The sequence below is a fragment of the Pinus tabuliformis genome, chromosome X (assembly GCF_031772625.1).
Source record: "Pinus tabuliformis cultivar Carrire ecotype Pingquan chromosome X, CPIR1, whole genome shotgun sequence".
Lineage (NCBI taxonomy): Eukaryota > Viridiplantae > Streptophyta > Pinopsida > Pinales > Pinaceae > Pinus > Pinus tabuliformis.
The window spans coordinates 185,176,316-185,195,962 of NC_142308.1; positions in this window are offsets into that span (position 1 = coordinate 185,176,316).

Below are 19,647 nucleotides of genomic sequence, written 5' to 3' on the forward strand. Positions count from 1 at the left end.
TCTCATGCTTTACCGCAATCAAAACCTGGATCACAAGGCCCTAAACAGAGATCACTCCCTTAGGCTTTACCGTGTATCCAACCCAAAACCGATCAAGGGATTCCTAGGCCTTTGGGAGTGAATCTTGAGACAATCTCTACCCTGGATTCTGAAATCCATTTAGAAATTCCAAAGTTCCAAAAATGAAATAAACATCCCAACATACGATGGCATCCATAAAAAGGCTAGGCCAGGCTTAAAACTACTCTCATAACCCGACAAGATCATGTCACTGACAACAAGAGAACCATACACCAATATGCAAAGCCATGATTGTTCAAACCAGCTAGGAAATCACACATGCAAAAGGTTACCTACAATTATTCCTGCTAAAGATGCTTGATCATGCGTTCTTTTCCTTGATCCTTGCTTTCCTTCCTTTCCCTTTGCTTGATTTTCCCTTCCTTGCTCCAAACTAGATTCCTCCAAGAAAACTCTAAGTGACCAAGAAATTGAGAGAGAGAGAATAATGAGAGAGCTCCAAACTTGAACTTGAAAAAGCCATGAACTAATCCTCATAAGAATTTCTATGCATGAGGCCTCTAATTTCATCATTTTCCATTATTTTCCATCAATTTTCTCCTCACAAAAAACCTATGACCTTTTACCTTCCTTTTCTCCTAACTTCCTTTATTTTCATAATTAAATGTGCCAAAAATGCATTTTTTTCCTATTAATGCCTTTGCCTTTGCCAAATTTCCTTAGCCAAAACACACATCTAGTGATGCCCACCAAGATATATTTTCCCAACATTTAGCTTGGAATAAGTGTCCCTTAACTGTGCTCTTACTTTGTCGTTATTACCTTTTATTACATGAACTTTTCACCAAGGCTATTACACCTACTAATTATTACCTTTTCTCTAACTAGATTATACAAAATTAATTCCCTTGGAATGATCCCTATACCCATGAAAGATACATTTTGACTTTTTTTATTCAATTTTTCTCTCAACTCTTGAGGCAAATGGGGATATGCCACATAACAAAAAACATAGAAGTATGATACACTATATTTTGTACATGTCCATTATCCTTATGGAACTTTATGCTTTAGACTTTGTGTGATATATGTTCAAGACATAAACATAGAAAGCTATCGCTTCGCCTAAAAAATCATTTCACAAATATTTTTCCTTCAACATGCATCTAGAAATATTCATAATGATTCTATTCTTTCTTTTAGCTACACCAATTTTTCGAAGTATGTACCTTGTTGTCAACATTCTTTTGATCCCATGTTGCTTGTGTAAATCATTTAAGTCATTTAAATCATATTCATCTTCGATATGTGATCCCAAAACCTTAATATAACAACGACTTCGCTTCTCCACCATTTCCTTGAATTCTCTAAACTTCCAAAAGTTCTAAATTTCTTTATAAGAATGTACACCCGAGTTTTCTTTTCTAATTATTTATGAAGGTTAGGAACAAGTAATGTCCTCCTAGGAAATGGGTTAACATTTGACTATGCAGATATGTATGCATTAGTTCTAATGGTGTCTTTTCTTTATAAATCACCCCCTTAGAAAAACTATCCCTTTTCCACTTTTGAAAAATGTAGATCTCATGTGAACTATTAATGAAAAAAAATCATTCCATATAGGATAAAAACTTTCGATAACCACCAAAAGGACTAGATGAGAGATCATATCTAGTACTTTTACATGCTTAAAACCCTATAAGAGAGAAATATTCCATGAGCGCAACCAATGTGGCAACTTGAGGCAATTTTATTAATACAAAAGAAATATTTTTACACAAGATGGCTTCCACAATTGATCATGGACCATGACCCTCCATGCTCTTTAAACAAATATAATGGACCAATTCAATGTTAATCCACATATCAATAACCATTACTGTCGAGGTAAACATGTAATAGTAGAACACTCTATATCTAGAACATAACATAACAATGAAATTTCAATCTAACTAATGCATACTAAAGAAACACACTTTTATATTATAAACACATTAGATGAATTTGAACTTAACTAACTCCCATGTGTTTAAATATCATAACATCCTCCCTTAAGAATAAATTAATATAGGATTGAAGGATTTACAAAGGTGACACAAAATGAGAAAGGAGGCATTAGAGCTTAACCCCCTTAATTAAAAATTCATAAGCCCCTAACATAGATCAAAGTTTAGAAGACTTTGCTTCTATAACATACTTTATGAAAATGTCTACAAATTAAACATGTATAGGGAAAAGAGAACTTTAATGACTTGAATTAGATTTCTGATGAACTCCATTTGTAGATCAATGTGCTTTTTGTGTTGATTCTAAACTAAATCACTTGTGAGCTCATTAGCGCACTGAGCTTCCACTATAGCGTGGTCAAATAATACTTTTAGAACCCAAAATTTTAAAGGATATTTGAAGCCATAATACTTATTGAGTTGCATTAACCACTACCTAATCCTTCGCTTCTATTGAAGAAAGAGAAGTAGTCTACTACTTCTTACACGCATAATTGACACATTTGAAACCAAGAATGAAAGAATAATGTGTAGTAGAGTTTTAATCATTAGGGTCACCATCCCAATATAAACCAATGAAATCAATGAAAAAAGGATCCCCCCTAGCTATAATATATCCCAAACAGAAGCATACCTTCGATATACTAAAGTACCCTTTTTGCTACTTCCAATGACTCTAATGGGTCTTTTACGTATACCAAGAAACAAGACCAACAATATAGGAAATATCAAGATGGTTGAATCGATATAAGAGGTTACCAATTAAGACTGTAAAAAATGAAATCATCTTTAGGTTTAATGTAGGTGGTAGCAAGTATAAATTTGGATTGAAAGGGAGAAGAAGATGATTTACAATATTCCATGTGAAATTGACAAAGAAGGACATGTGTATACTTAGATTAAGAAAGAAAAAATTCTTCTTTGGTTTGTAGTACTTGAAGTCCAAGGAAATAATGAAAATAGCTTATGTCTATCATTTCAAACATCTTTTTAATGCTTGATTTCACATGATTAAAAATTTAGGGTCACTACTAGTGAGGATAAGGTCATCAACATATAGAAAAATAATTAGGAGATGGCTTCCTACATTCTTGGTGTATCCATTGGTCTTAGAATGACATCTAGAGAAGCCATTTTTAAGAAGAAAGTTATTCATTTTTTGCATATCATGGTTAAGGAACTTGTTTAATACCATAAAGACATTTACTAAGGTGGAAAGCAAGGATACACTAACTTTGAACATAGCCAAGAGGTTGTTCCATTCGTATTTGTTTTTGTAGATCCCCACATAAGAAGGTGGATTTAACATCCATGTAATGAACATCCATCCATTTGAGATAACAAGGGTTTGAACAAAGTTGATGGAATTCATTTTGGAAACACGGGAAAACGTTCCATTATAGTCAATTATTTCAACTTAAGAGAATCCTTTAGCAACTATGTGGGTCTTATGTCTATCGACTCTTCCATCTGATACGTACTTAGTTCTATACACCCATTTACCTATAAAAATTGTTTTCCTTTTCGAAGAGGGTCAAGCTACCATGTATAATTTTCAATCAACGAACGATATTCTTCATTTGTATCATTTCAAATATGGATGGCCTAAATAATTTGAAATGTTTCTATATCATGATCCTCTAAAAATTAACGTAGAGGAGAGGAGGCTTGCTAGAGCTAGGCATGAGTATGGCATTGATATATAAGATCACCAAAATGTACACCAGCTAGATCTTGTGTTGAATAGACCCATCTAGTAAGCTATGATGCCAATGTAGTTTCAATGAAGTTCCCTAGAGGAAGGTGAGAAAGCAAAGGTGGATTTTCATACTATTTCTCTTCAATTACAGATGTAACCAAAATATGAATAAAAGGTTGCACAAATGTTGAATAAAGAGTGTAGGCCAAGGAGGGTACAACAGCTGAATTAGGCTCATGAGATAATAGATGTTCATCAATATTAACATCTCCTTTAATGATTAGTTCATTTAACTGAGTATAAATAATTTGATAACCTTTTACATGTTCAGAGTATCCAATAAAAATACATCACTCACTTTTAGACTATAAGGATTTCCTTTCCTCATTAATAATTTCAACCCATGCAACACTACCAAATATGTGGAAGTGGATTACATATCAATTAAATTTAGTCCATCCTTCTTCTAGTGTTATATATTTTAAAATCTTTGTGGGATGCAATTTAATATGTAATTTTCACAATTGATTGTTTCTTCCCAATAATGAAGACTTAATCCCTTAGATTCAACCATACAATTAGCCATTTCCTTTAATGTATTATTCTTTCATTTAGAAACACGATTTTTTGTGCATATGGAACATTATCTTGCACTTGAATTCCCTATGTAGTGCAGTAACTCATGAATTTGTTATTGAAATATTCACCTCCATTATTTGTTCTTTGCCTACATAGTTTATGTGTAGATCTTTTTATACAAGGGCCTTATAGGCCAACTACAAGTTAAAAATTTCTCTCTTAACTTTTAAGATGTTAACTGGAGTGTACCTCATGATGCCATCAATGAAAGTGAAAACATACTTGAACCCAAAGGAAGAAGGATAAAACCCAAGTGCATCTATAGAAATCATCAACAAAGGTCAAGAAGTACTTTAACCCAAAGAAAGAAGGAGAAGAAAGAGGACCACATAAATCATTGTAAGCAAGGTGAAAACTATCTACAATGTTCCAAGAGGCATGTTTGCCAAAAAATTCTCAATGATATATGTTTAGAACACAACCAACACAAACACCATCTATACAAGAAATGCGAGGAATTTTAGTCACCATATTTTTATTATATAGTTGATGCAATGAAAAACAGTTTATATGACATAATTACTCTTGCAACAATTTTCCCAAATCATCACCATGAATTATAAAAACTAAGGGAAATGTTATGACCCAAAGTTGTCAAACTTGATGATAATATCATCAACCACTATAGTGGAAAGGAAATGTTTAGGAGTTTTTAGATCCTTAATTACAACTTGGCAAAGTGAAAAATTTATTATTTTACCTTCACCTAAATGATTGCATGATATACAAATAAAATTTTGTAGGAGATACTTGGAACACATAATGTATCATTTACATGACCATTATCTACTTGAATTGTTCAAAACCTTACAACACTAAGAGATACATCATCACCAACAAGAATGTGTATAATGTAACTATCATTAAGATAAGAAAAAGTGGATACATCCTTAGCCATATGATAATATTGTTCAGAATAAATAACTCACTCATTAGAAGAAGAAGTAACTATTGCATTGAAAGAAAAACTAGAAGAAGAAAGTGCATGTCTATGAGAGGAAGCATTAAAATAAGAATCAAGATTGATGTTGTTATTCTTCATTGTTTCTTCCAAATCCTTCATATTTATAAGATATTTAGACTCTACATGAAATTACTTCCCATAATAATATCGATCTTTGTCAATATTCTTAATCATTGATTCTATTCTTTTGTTACCATGAGGAGTATAATCTAGTTGAAAAGGTTTGGGACTCTTATTTTGGTTGTTCTTGAGAGGATGTTTCTTCTTTGAATTCTTTCTTTTATCTTTATATTAAGCCACTAAGGCCTTGTTAGATGTACCTATAATGATGATCACTCCATATGAAATAGCTTTTCCTACTCTCTAATCACATAGTCACAAAAATATTCAAGAGTAGGATTTTGGTATGAAACCCCCAAAGAAGCTTTAGTGTCATGAAATATTGATACAAAAATAAAAAATTCAGAACCAAGCTTACAAAGAATAATATATATGTATTTTCCATCATATGGATTGACTTGACAAATTTTAAGTAAAAGTCTAAGTAAGGAAGTGGATTGTGAGGGGCAGATAAGTGATTCTCAATTCATTGCTAACATCTTGATTGAAGCAATTGAATTGGTGGGGCAGAATTTTTTTTCCAGGTAATAATTCACAATTTAATGGTGTGTAGAGTAGTAGGCTTAATTATTGAAGGCAAATATCAAAACATATTTTGGACCCCTTGTGCTGTACATTCATTGAACCTCATGTTGAGCAAGATAGGGAAGCAAATTGAGTGGATTCGAGTTATTTTTGAAGAGGAAAAATAAATTCAAGCATTCATCACAAACCACCACATATCCTAAGCCATCTACAGGGAATTTGTGAAGTTGGAGCTCCTTAAGGTACCTAAACTTTAAAGTTTATTTCATAAATTCTAATTTCTATGACTCTAAATTCAAATATGTAAATTGGATTCTAAAATGTCATCATTCATGAATCACAATAGTTATTCAATCAAATTATGAATTTTAATTTGTTAAAACATTAGAAATTTGGCACCTGTAGGTTTCCAAAACTCACTTTTCTTCTCACATGATAGTCTTAAGAAGGCTTATGCAGGTGAAAGATGCATTACAATCAATGGTATGCAGTTCCCTTTGGAATCAATGGAGGCAATCCCAATTTGATAGAGCACAAGCAGTGAAAAATTTTGTTGTTGATGATGAATGGTGGGATAATTTGTAGTATCTCTTGGCATTTACTAATACAATTGTGGATTTGTTTCGTATGTTTGACACATATATGACTAATTTGGGAGAGGTGTATGAGGGCATTGATTCCATGATAGAGAAGATAAGGGTGGTTATAAATTCGAATGAGAATGACCCAGATAAATTATTTTATAGAGAAGTAAAATATAGATTGACCAAAATGTGGAACATGATGACCACCCCATGGCACCTTTTGACCTATGGAGTGAATCCAAAATATTTTGCTGCATAGTTGCTAAGTGATCTAGAAAAAACCACACAAAGTAAAGACATAGAAGTCTCAGAAGGATTTAAAAAGGCTTGTAGGATTTGTAGATCCTAAAATTGGTCATCAGATTCGTACAGAGTTTGCTCATTTTGTGGGATCAAAGGGTTTGGGTTCTGATATTGTTTGTATGTAGGACAAGAGGGCAATGAATCCAATTGAGTGGTGGAACTACTATTGTTGGGAACTTCCACATATAAAAAAATTGGCCATCAGGATCTCGTCACAGGTTTCTAGTTCCTCTTCCTCAGAAAGGAACTGGAGTACATATGGATTCATTCATTCTGTGAAGCGAAACAAATTCGGTCTTGACAAGGTTGAAGAACTAGTGTATTTTCATTCAAACCTTCTCATTTTTTCAGACAAAAGAGACAAATACAAATTTAGGGCCGCCAAATTATGAGATGTGGAACCAGAGTTACCTGACTAAGCTATGACATTGACTGCTAGGTCTCATATGACTTTGTTTGATGCAGAGTCACCAATAGGTGGATCTTTGAGTGGACATGGATGCAATGTTCCCACTTCTCGATAGGATGTGCAATTTCTTAGTGACATGAATGAAGAAATATTCGATGATATGTAAATGTAATTTATGATGGTGTTTTAATTTTTAAAGTTTTGAACAACCATATGAATTATGAATAATGAAAGTAAATTGCTAGTCATAGTTCATTTTGTACTTTGTAATATGTAGTATGCATTATTAATTTTGTTGTTGATGTAGTAACTTGTCAGATTGATGATTGAAATTTGAAATTGAAACTTGATGATATGTTGAATCATGAATGTTATAATAATCATTAATGATGATGACAATGTTTATGCTGAATTGATGATGATGATGATAGATGATATTTGATTATGTATTTGTAGATATAATCTAGATTATAAAAGATGAATGGTAATATGAAATTCATATATATTTATGTGTGTGTGTGTGTGTCATTTTGGGCTGTATTGTATCCAGATTTTTTGAAAATTTATTTTATCTTTTTCAAAACCCGTATCTGTATCTGTTCACGTATCTGTGAAAATTAGATGGAAACAAATGAAAACTAGTAAGTCATTTCCATTCGGAAAATAGATTTATATTTTCAAGGATGTTAGTCCAAATACTTTTGAAGATGATGGAATGAATAAAATAAACAAATGTTTACTAAATTTTCCTTATTTACTAAGTTATATTGAGATTTTATAGTGTTTTACTATAGCCACTCTTTAAATTTTTAATGTTTTAAAGATTTAGAAGGACACTGTTTCATTTTAGACATTTTTTTAAGAAGAGTATATTTAATATACACCTGTCAGTAGAAATAAAACTTCTTTTATAACCTTTCATCTTTGAAGGGTCAAATGAAAATATACCCTTCCAAATGAAATTAAGAGAAACCCTTCAAATTTGACCATTGATGACCAGTGATAACTACTAATGAAACTCGGACAGTTAGCGAATAAAGCATCTAGGTGATTAGGCTTTCGTGCGGTCTTATTTTTCAAAGAGTTTCCTATGGCCATGAAATTGTTATTTTAAATGGGAAGATTGTGACAAAAATATAAAGCTTCTTCTTGCTTTACTTTCTCTTATTGAAGTCCAATGACACCCCGAAAGTAGTAAGGGTTTGACGAATTTCAAGTGGATGGACCCACTTGAAAATTGTTCATTCTCTTGGCTAGTACATTAATGTTTCTAAAATGCTACCATGTTGGCAGCAGTAATTTTATCCTATATTAAGGCCATAATTCTCTTTAACATCTTTTAAACGAACAATCAAATTATAAACCTACCAACTCCAGGTCCAATTGAACTCTAATTATATAGGACTCCACTTCAAACATGGCTTTCCTTTCCACATAAAAGATAACACTCCCTAGATATTACCAACCTCCATGGATAAGATTAAACATGTGGCTCGCCTGAAATTCCATATCTAATTTGATGACATAGGCATGTAAATCTAGACCTACTTTGATGGGATAAGTATTTTCATGAAAGAGATATCCAGTATCATTTTTCTTTTAAAACTCATCCGCAAATGATGATTTTCGAATTGACATGACTGGTCTGACATATTCTACTTTTTCTTTATATATCATAAAATCAACATAGATCCATCCTCAGTACGGATTTAACATGAGCAGAGAGGGAGAGGGATCAAATTTCTTCACGTACAAACTCTTTTAGAGTGTCAGATTTCATTATTTAAATTGTATTATTAAATGCTAAATAGAGTATATAAGACCAAATAAACATTTAAATCCTAAAAACTTGTTTTTCTATATACAACTTTAAAGTATTTTATTTTAACGATTTTTTTTTCTATATATATATATATAGGAAGTTGATATTGACATAAATTAGTTAAGGTAGATTCTCAAATAATTTATATAAATCCCTCATTGAAATATTTTTGAAAAGCTTAAAATTTAAACATCTTACAAACACATTTTTCTTATTATGTATATCATTTTTTTTATCATAGCCAACATTAAAGCTCTTGTTGAAATATTTTTGAAAAGTTTAAGGTTTAAACATCTTACAACCACAATTTTTTTTGTTATAGCATATTCATTTTTTTATTATAGTAAACATTAATTTTCTATTTAGAACATAATTTATTTTTATTTTAAAGGAATGGACAAACTTACACATCTCTCATACTAGGCTTTAGAATGAGGCTCTCTACTCAATTATACAAGCTGCTATTTTATATTATAAAAATATAAAAAGAGGAAAATAAATTTATTTTTATTATTTATTTGAAAATTGGACGAATAATTAGTTTTTATGTAAAGTTTAAAATATTTAAAAGTATCAAATTACTTTTCACTATATTATATTATATATTAATTATATTTTAATATGCAAATTTTATTTTATTTTATTAAATTAATTAGTATATAAATAAACTTTAATCTCTTAAAAAGAAATTAAAGGTTTTTGATATTAAATTTTAATAGAGTAATTTCACTGATAGACAGATAAAAAAAATTATATAAAAACGAGTCTAATACACAAATAAAAATAATTATGTTAAAGAGTTATTTAGTCTAGAGTTCAGGCTTCTGTTATCCATATCAAGTTAGAGAGAAATTATTTGGCGAAAATCACATGGAATACCATTTGTCGACGCGTTTCGAACCAACCAGTGTGGTTCATCGTCAGGACAAGTTGAAGAAACAGATCCAGCTTAGCATGTTATATAGACCGAGCAGAGCCTCCAACGGCTAGTTTGACCAACCGTTAATATTGACTAATGGACCGGGATCAAAATAATAGTTTATTAATAAATATTTAAAAATTAAAGGTCAATTAATTTTTAAAAAGAAATTAGTTGCAATAGACCGCTTCTATGAATAAATTAAGTGTGAATAAGAGTTAAATGTGAATAAAAATAACTAAATGAATAAAAATAAAATAATAATAACAAATTAAATAAAAATAATAAAAATAAAATAAATAAACAAATAAATATAAATATAAATAAATATAAATATAAATAAAAATAAAAATGAAATAAAATAATAATAAATAAATAAAAATAAATAAATAAAAGTTAAATTTGAATAAAAATAACTAAAAGAATAAGAATAATAATAAAAATAACAATAAAATAAATAAATAAATGAATGAATAAAATATTATTTTTATTTTATTATTTTTATTTATTTTATTCATTCATTTATTTATTTATTTTATTGTTATTTTTATTATTATTCTTATTCTTATTCTTTTAGTTATTTTTATTCAAATTTAACTCTTATTCACATTTAGTTATTATTTTAATTATTATTATTTTATTTCATTTTTATTTTTATTTATTTATTTATATTTATTTTTATTTTTATTTTTATTTATTTGTTTATTTATTTTATTTTTATTATTTTTATTTAATTTGTTATTATTATTTTATTTTTATTCATTTAGTTATTTTAATTCACATTTAACTCTTATTCACACTTAATTTATTCATAGAAGCTTGCAACTAATTTCCTTTTAAAAATTAATTGACCTTTAATTTTTAAATATTTATTAATAAACTATTATTTTGATCCCGGTCCATTAGTCAATATTAACGGTTGGTCAAACTAGCCGTTGGAGGCTCTGCTCGGTCTATATAACATGCTAAGCTGGATCTGTTTCTTCAACTTGTCCTGACGATGAACCACACTGGTTGGTTCGAAACGCGTGGACAAATGGTATTCCATGTGATTTTCGCCGGAGAATTTCTCTCTAAGTTATTTAGTCTATTAGCTAAACGACTCAAATTTTTTGTTAATATTTAATGATAGCAACAAATGATTTAACGACATTAAATTTACATGTTAGTTACTTCCAGCAGTGGAACTTATCTCAATATTTTAAAAAATAAAAACATGTTTCATTCATTAAAAATTAGAAACATGAAACCTCTCAAATGACCTATTCTTGAGTTTACAAAAATTGCAATATCAAAGCTATGTCATTACATTTCGTCGAAGGAAGGAAAAAAAAAACGAAACGCAAAACAATGTCAAACTCAACGTCACTCGAGAATCGTACAATGAAGTTTAGTGTCCATCGAATCCTAAGGCTTTTACAGAAACAAAACATGTGCTTTACTGTTTATGCCTTCACAGAAATCCAGAAGTACAGTGCATGAATTTCATATTATCACGTTTAACTTGGGAGATTTTCTCCATTTCTGATGCATTTCATTCTTCCCATTCGCTTTCATTTCACCACCTTTCATCGTTTCACTCTTCGATTGTACCAAACTTCCATGATCTCTCTCTTTAAACCACGCTTGGACCGTTGTGTAATCTGTTAAATGTGCGTTTATGTTTCCATTTCGACCTTCTACCAGGTGCTTTTAATGATTTTTTCATTATTTGCATATTGTACGATCTGTCACATTTGCTTTTGAGTGAATGAATACAAAATTGTCCATTTGCCAACAATATGAATTTTTCTATATCGCTTATTTGCATATTGCACCATCAGAAACATTTTTCAAATGGCCGGATTCGATCGAGCACATTTGGGCATTTTTATTTGGGTTACAGATTTTTCCTGGAGAAGTGAATTGTTTGATCTCTACTGACTGTCAGATTCCGAAATTATGAAACTTTGATCTCTACTGACTGTCAGATTCCGAAATAATTTCATAATTGGCATCTTTTTATGCTTTTTAAATGAACAAAACAAACCTGACCATTTACTCACATTATCAACGTTTTATGCATTTTTTGAAATATGAACATCAGCATTTCAATTACAAAATTACCCAGAGCTTTCGTGACAAGCGCGATGGGTTCGAAGACTCCAGCAACAAGGCTCACCAGACAAATCAGAAGGAACGAAGCTGATTTAGACAAGATAAGGTTCAGTTGGTACCAAAACGATTTCGTTTAGGCTGTAATCGTTTCGTAATGAAATTGTACAAATGGCATCGTTATCCTTGTGCTATAATGCAATCACTGCATTCATTCTGAGCACTTAATACGAAAACCAGGCTTTCGTGTAGCAAGTTCTGGCTGGCCACGAGCAGGGCCATCATTGCTGATGCATAACTATCCAGTCCAGACTACAGGTACAAGACATAAGATACGAGATGGCATGAGAAGGAGATATGAGTCGACAATTAACTAACAAGGAGGACTATTGCTGACAAAAGTTAAGATCCGAGATAGCAAAAGAGGAAGATATGAGTAGCCAATTAACGAGTACCAATGTGAACAAAAGTCCGCGATGACTCAGAGGATGATAGCTCTAATGCACGGGAGACTGACCCTGAACTTACTCGATTGGCAATTCGGCCATATTGGTCAGCAAAATCTATCGTTCTATGTTGGCGTGTATATATATGGCGGAACTGTCGATGGAAATAAGGATGGTTGAGCTTGACACGGATCACTCCCAGTCTAAATGTCCCATTTTTGTTAGCTATATATTGTATTTAAATTTCGCCAAACATGAAACATATAGTTTTGATGGATTTCTGTATTCCAGTGAATGTATGGCTAAACTTGTCAGACATGATATCCTGTCGGAGATCAAGACTCTCAAGAAAGATTTAGGTTTGCTAATGATATGCATGCGCGACTAATTATACTTTAACAGTTTCCCTTAACTATGACTATTCAATACTTCAATTTAAGAGATTTAGGGGTAAATAAGTTTATAAAGAATGAAAAACGAAAAGTGGAGCAGAGATTGCTCTTTTCAATATTCAAAATAGCTAAATAGATTACATTTTAAACATAAATAATAAATGACTGAAGTAGAACTCGACATCTATGGAATAGAACTCAAGTAAAACTGAATTGTCTATGACACCTAGCACACAAGAGAATCAATACAATGACACCTAGCAGACAGTGAGATTAATATCTGAACATCCCCTCCTAATTTCCACTGTTACATATAGAGGCACTTACAATGCCTAATTTCTCTCTTTGAAATTCAAATACATTCTTGCCCAATGGCTTTGTGAAAATATCTGCAAGCTAATCTTTGGAACCAAAAAAGCAAGTACTATGTCCCGATCATTGACAAACACACGATGAAATGAAAACGTGTGTCAATGTGCTTGCTCTTTTTATGGAAAACATGATTTTCTATAAAGAAATTGTTGAACTCTTATCACAGTAATCAATACAATGACACCTAGCAGACAGTGAGATTAATATCTGAACATCCCCTCCTAATTTCCACTATTACATATAGAGGCACTTACAATGCCTAATTTCTCTCTTTGAAATTCAAATACATTCTTGCCCAATGGCTTTGTGAAAATATCTGCAAGCTAATCTTTGGAACCATAAAAGCAAGTACTATGTCCAGATCATTGACAAACACACGATGAAATGAAAACGTGTGTCAATGTGCTTGCTCTTTTTATGGAAAACATGATTTTCTATAAAGAAATTGTTGAACTCCTATCACAGTAAATTAGAGTTGGCTCTTTGTCAACATTTGAAATATATTTCAATAATATTCTCAACAACATTGCTTGACAAGTTGCTGAATTTGTTGTTGCATATTTTGCCTTTGCAGAAGATATTGAAACAATTGTCTGTTTCTTGGATGTTCATGAAATCAGATTGGTTCCAAGATGAACAACATACCATGAGGTGCTTTTGCGATCATCTAAACTCCCTACATAATCGTTGTCTGTATAACTTGAAAGTGAACAATTTTTAGAATGTGTATAGAACAAACCATAGTCTATGGTGCCTGCAATATACCTTAAGATCCCTTTTGTGATATTCCAATGATAAAGCTTAGGTGACTGCATAAACATGGAGATAAAACTTCCCGCAAACATAATATTAGGTCTAGTTAAAGTGAGATATAAAAAACTACCAACTATACTTTTCTACAATGTGGGATTAACTCGTGGTGCTACATCTTCTTTGCTCATCTTTATGGCTTGAGAAATTGGTGTATCAACTGGTTTACAATTGGTCATTTTGAAATTTTGGATCATGTCAGTGGCATATTTTTGTTGACCAACAAACATGCCATTAGTAGATTGGTGAATTTCAATGCCTAAGAAGTATTTCATGACCCATAGATCTGTCATATCAAACTTTATTTTCATTTCTTCTTTGAAGTCTTCTAACATCATATTTCCAGTATAAAGAAGATCATCTACATAAAGACATACAATAATAATTTTACCTTCATGAGTTTTGGTATACAAAGTTGGCTCATGGCTTCTTCTGCGAAAACCACTTTTGATGAGATAGGTGTCAATGTGACTATACCAAGCTCTTGGAGCTTATTTCAAACCATACAAAGCTCTCTTTAATCTGTATACATTATGCTTTTGTCCTGTAACTTCAAAACCAGGAGGTTTCTCTACATAAACTTCTTCCTGCAATATACCATTTAGGAAGACAAATTTTACATCAAACTAATAGACTTTCCATTTGCGTGAAGCTACGGTGGACAAAATTGTTATGATAGTGTCTAACCTTGCTACTGGAGCAAAGGTTTCACCATAATCGAAACCAAACTATTATGGGAATCCTTTAGGAACCAGTCTTTCCTGATGTTTCTCAATCTCTCCCTTTTCATTCAGCTTGGTCTTATATACCCATTTTACACCAATTTTGGTTTTTTCTCTTGGAAGATAAACTAATTCCCAAGTCTAGTTCTTCTCTATGGCAGCAATTTGTTGGTTTATTGCATCAACCCAATGTTTTTCTTTAACTGCTTCTTCAAATTGAACTGGTTGATATGAAATAAATGAAAACATATTTTGTTGGTCAAATTCATGCCCCTGCTCATATGTTCTTTGATGCTTCTTGTTTTCTGACTGTCCTCTGAAGATGTTGAACCACTGTTGGATTCACTGCTTGAAGATGTAGCTTTTCAGAATGGTTTGACTCTTCTTCAACCTGAAATCTTGGTGGTTGTGATTGATGAAAAGACTGATTTGAAGCTTCATCAACATGATCAAACCAAGGTTTATTTTAAAAAATCTTTACATCTATGCTTAAAACAAACTTCTTGGTAATTGGATTGTAAAGTCTATAGGACTTTGATTGCTCACTATATCTTACGAAAATACATCTTTCACTCCTATCATCAAGCTTCTTTCTTAGCTACTCAATAACATGTGAAAAAACTATCGATCGAAAAATTCTAAAGTGAGATACATTTACTGTTTTACCATCCCATGCTTTTTGAGGTATTGTATCTTGGAGACTGGTTGTTGGAGATCTGTTGAGAACATACACTACCATGGAGACTGCTTCAGCCGAGTAATTATTTGACAACTTCTTCTCACGAAGCATACACCTGACCTTGTTCACGATTGACTGATTTTTCCTTTCTGTTAATACATTCTATTGTGGAGTATATCTTGTTGTTTTCTGCATTATAATTCCTTGTTGTTGACAAAAATATTTGAAATCATTAGAGTTGTACTCTCCTCCTCTGTTACATCAGAGTACTTTCAAAGAATTTCTACTCTTCTTTTCTTTTTCTTCTTTGAACTCTTCAAATTTTGAGAAAGCATCTAATTTATTTTTGAGAAAAGCCACCCATATTTTCTTGCTATAATCATCAAAGAATGTCAAAAAATAATGACCACCACCAATGTACACAAATTTCACAATTACAATCTTTTTCATTTATAGTAGGGAGACCAATGACCATTGAATACTTCTGAAGAAGACTTAGAATCTTGAATAGGATGTGGCCATACCTAGAATGCCACATTTGAGACTCATCTATTCTTAACACATTGTGGATAAAATACTGTGAGAGATTTCGACTTCTAAGAGTCAATGGAAACATCCAATTTTTGGGTTTTTCAACCTTTTCTATGACCTTCTATTCGGAGGTTTGTCATACATGTGTTCCCTTGAAATATTACATCATAACCATGTGTTATAAATTTTCCTATACTAATAAGGTTATGCTTCAGATGTGGAACATAATAAACAACAAGTATTTATTTTTATTGATTTTGTATAGTAATAATAGGGACAATACATTTTCCTTTAGCTTTAATGTAGGAACGATCTCAAAGAGTAATTTTCTATGTTTTGGAAACATAAAGATAAGAAATAAAAATTTTTTTACCTGTGATATGATTGCTACAACCACTATTGAGCAACCAAAGGTCCTTGTTATGAGTGTCTTCAGAAAGATGGCAGGAAAGAAACATTGTTTCAGAGGGTTCCCTTCATTGTTGGAGAGATGGACACTACCTCTTTGCTAATATGATTGTTTCCTTTTGCATTCATGTTCATAATGCCCAAATTTCTTGTAGTAGTAGCATTGGACTTTAGATTTGTTCCATGTTCTGTGTAATACCCCTCAATGTTCATGTAAATATTCTTTTAGTAGTCTAGACTATTGGTAGTAATGGCAAGGAAACCATAATTGACTCTTTGAAATAATTATGATGATATATTTAATAGCTTTGAATAATATTGAAGATAGCACCTTCGAGGATTAACCTGGAAAAAACATGTGAGTAAATGAGATCATTATTCCAATCCGGAATCCAATGTGGATGGATAGATGGAAATAAAACTTTCCCAAACTACTCCTAAAAAGCCCTAGGAGTGAATTTATGTGATAGATTAGATTGGGAGAGAGAAAATCTAATAAATCACCCAGTGTGGGGGAAAGAACCCTTTGAATGGGTGAATAAAGCACCGCATGGGAAAAGGTGGGCTTTAAATGAAAAATTGTACTTTCGTAAAAATAATAAAAAAGTAAGAAAACAGTAGGTTATGGGATTGAGCACACCCCCAAAAAGACAGGCACTACTAAAGAAAGTCTGCAAGGGAAAGAAAGGATAAAACATGTTTCCCTAGAATAACAAGAGGGTTTTTATTGTGGGGGAAAATATCTCAGCATGGGGGACAACAGGGAGAGAAGGTTCACGATTGGGAGGAAAATCATTCTTTTCAGGTTAATTCAGCTGCCTATGGTTACAGAATCTTAGTTGAAGGATATTTGATTTTCTATGTAAATTTTAATGTGGCTTGAAAATTAATGGAATTTTTATTTGGATTAGTCTTTAATTGTGAATATTATTGCTACTATGCATACTATTATTGTTCTGATTATTTTGATTACTATGAATATTATTATTGTTAATTCGAAGTTGTATCTTAAATGGAAATGGGTTTTAATATGATTTTCATGTAAGTTGTTTGTATTTATAGACGTAAATTTATAATTCAGAGTCCTAGATAATAGTGGCATCTTTTATTTTTAATTCGTAGAAGTTTGATATAAAGTTTTATGGGTTGAACTGATACTAGACGGTTATCATAATGGAATGAACTTAGATGCGATTGAGAGTTCAGCAAGTCGTAAACTGTGAAACTGTCCATGTGCTCTCAGAGTAGTGGATAATGTAGTATAACAAATGTTGGAAGATAGATAAAGATTACACTATAAAATTATAAATATTGATCTTAACAGATCATAGATGTTCCCCGTGAGGAATACTTTGTCAGTACTATAAGCTGAAATCAATAGGTAAAATAAAAAGATAACATGCAAACAGAGTTGTTCAGAGCATTAATTCCAAAGAGGAGAGAACTTACAACTACTTAATATAGTAATGGCACCTAAAGCGCCACATAAGTCCATGTGACAAAATTTGTTTTCGTAGGAAGAAAATTTAGTTAAGGAAGTTTTTCATCAATCCTGAATAAATAAAACTTTATTATAAGCTGGTATTGGTTACTACTAGTTAAAAGAAACATAGTAGAAACTAGTAGGTCATGAACATAAAACTGGCTAATTTTATATTAGGAAACGTTTCTCAATTGTTATCAAGAAACGTTACTTAGTTGTGTCCATCATAGTAGATGGATGATCAACTTATTACATCTTCATTGATGTAAAAAAAAACCCAACTATAGGAAAATCGACCATAAAATTGAATCTAAGCGACCATATGCTAAGTATCTCAGTATGGGAATGAAATGGACATAACTCATTTTATATCGTACCAAAAACATTTGTGCACAATCAAAAGAAAACCATAAAGAGGATTATCATTCTTGGGAGCTAAAGGTCAACTACGACTGAATAAAAACTACAAATAATTAATATAGATGCTATGAGAAATAAATTTGGGAAAACCCCAAGCCATGACCGGTATGGATTTATCAGTGTGTTTAAAAGCAACCATGGCCATATTCTACTATCAGGCATGCCAAGTAAACTAGTATAGGGGAAAAATAACTATTTTATGTCTATAATTTAATTCAATTTTATATGTAAAGACAAAACTTGAATATAACATTTTTATATTTTACGGAAAAGGAAATAGAATTAGAATCCTTAATTTTCCCGAGAGACAGTCTAGGCATGGAAATAAATGGAAATGACAGAGTTAATAATCCATTGCAAATCCTTGCAACCGCATGATCAGATTACAGATTCAATTAATGACTCAAACCCAAAATTGGATTTTTCATAAGAATTCTTAAGCAAGACAACTAGACTAATACATAATTGTAACTACCAATTTAGTGTCATAAAGTAATGGTGTGAAACATATACTGAGCCATAGTATGCCACGAAAACTAGTATTAAGTACAGATCCAAAATCATAACTCTAAGGTGGGTATGACCCCCTTTCATCAATTACTTATACAAGAAAAACAAAAAAAAGTCATTTGTAGGGTGAATATGCTTCTATCTAACTCCAACAGACCACCCAAAACGATCAGCCAATATTACTACCTGTAGTAATTTCCTCATGAATGCGATAAGAGACAAACAACCAACCTAGAATAGCATTTTGTCTTGTTGGAAGGCAAAGCTAGAGATTATTGCACAAGGAAGCAAATTTGAAACCAAAACTTAGTTGTCATACTTGTGAAAGAATAAAAGAGAAAGCATTGAAATTAGAAAATTGGGTAGAATTCATTTCACTAACACCAACAGGTAAGGGGGATTATATTTGAAATAAAATTCACAAACTATTAGATTACCTTTATTGAATGTGATTGAATTCAGGTCAGGAAGTACTTGCAAAGGGAAAAAATGGTTCAGGACCCGACCAAATATCATCCACTTGTAACCTAGAACAAAAATCAAACTCAAATAAGAAATTGTGATGAAAAAATTATCTTACTAAATTTGTAGGGGGGAAGTTGGGAGAGTGCATGATTAAATTGAGACAGGAGATCTTTGTCACAAACATACTCAACATAACCCACATCCATAATGAATTAGGGAAAATTTTAAGAAGACATAAATCATGGCATAAGTTATCGTATGTACCTGGTGGGGTTGTTAACCATGCAGATTGAAGCCTTGGTGT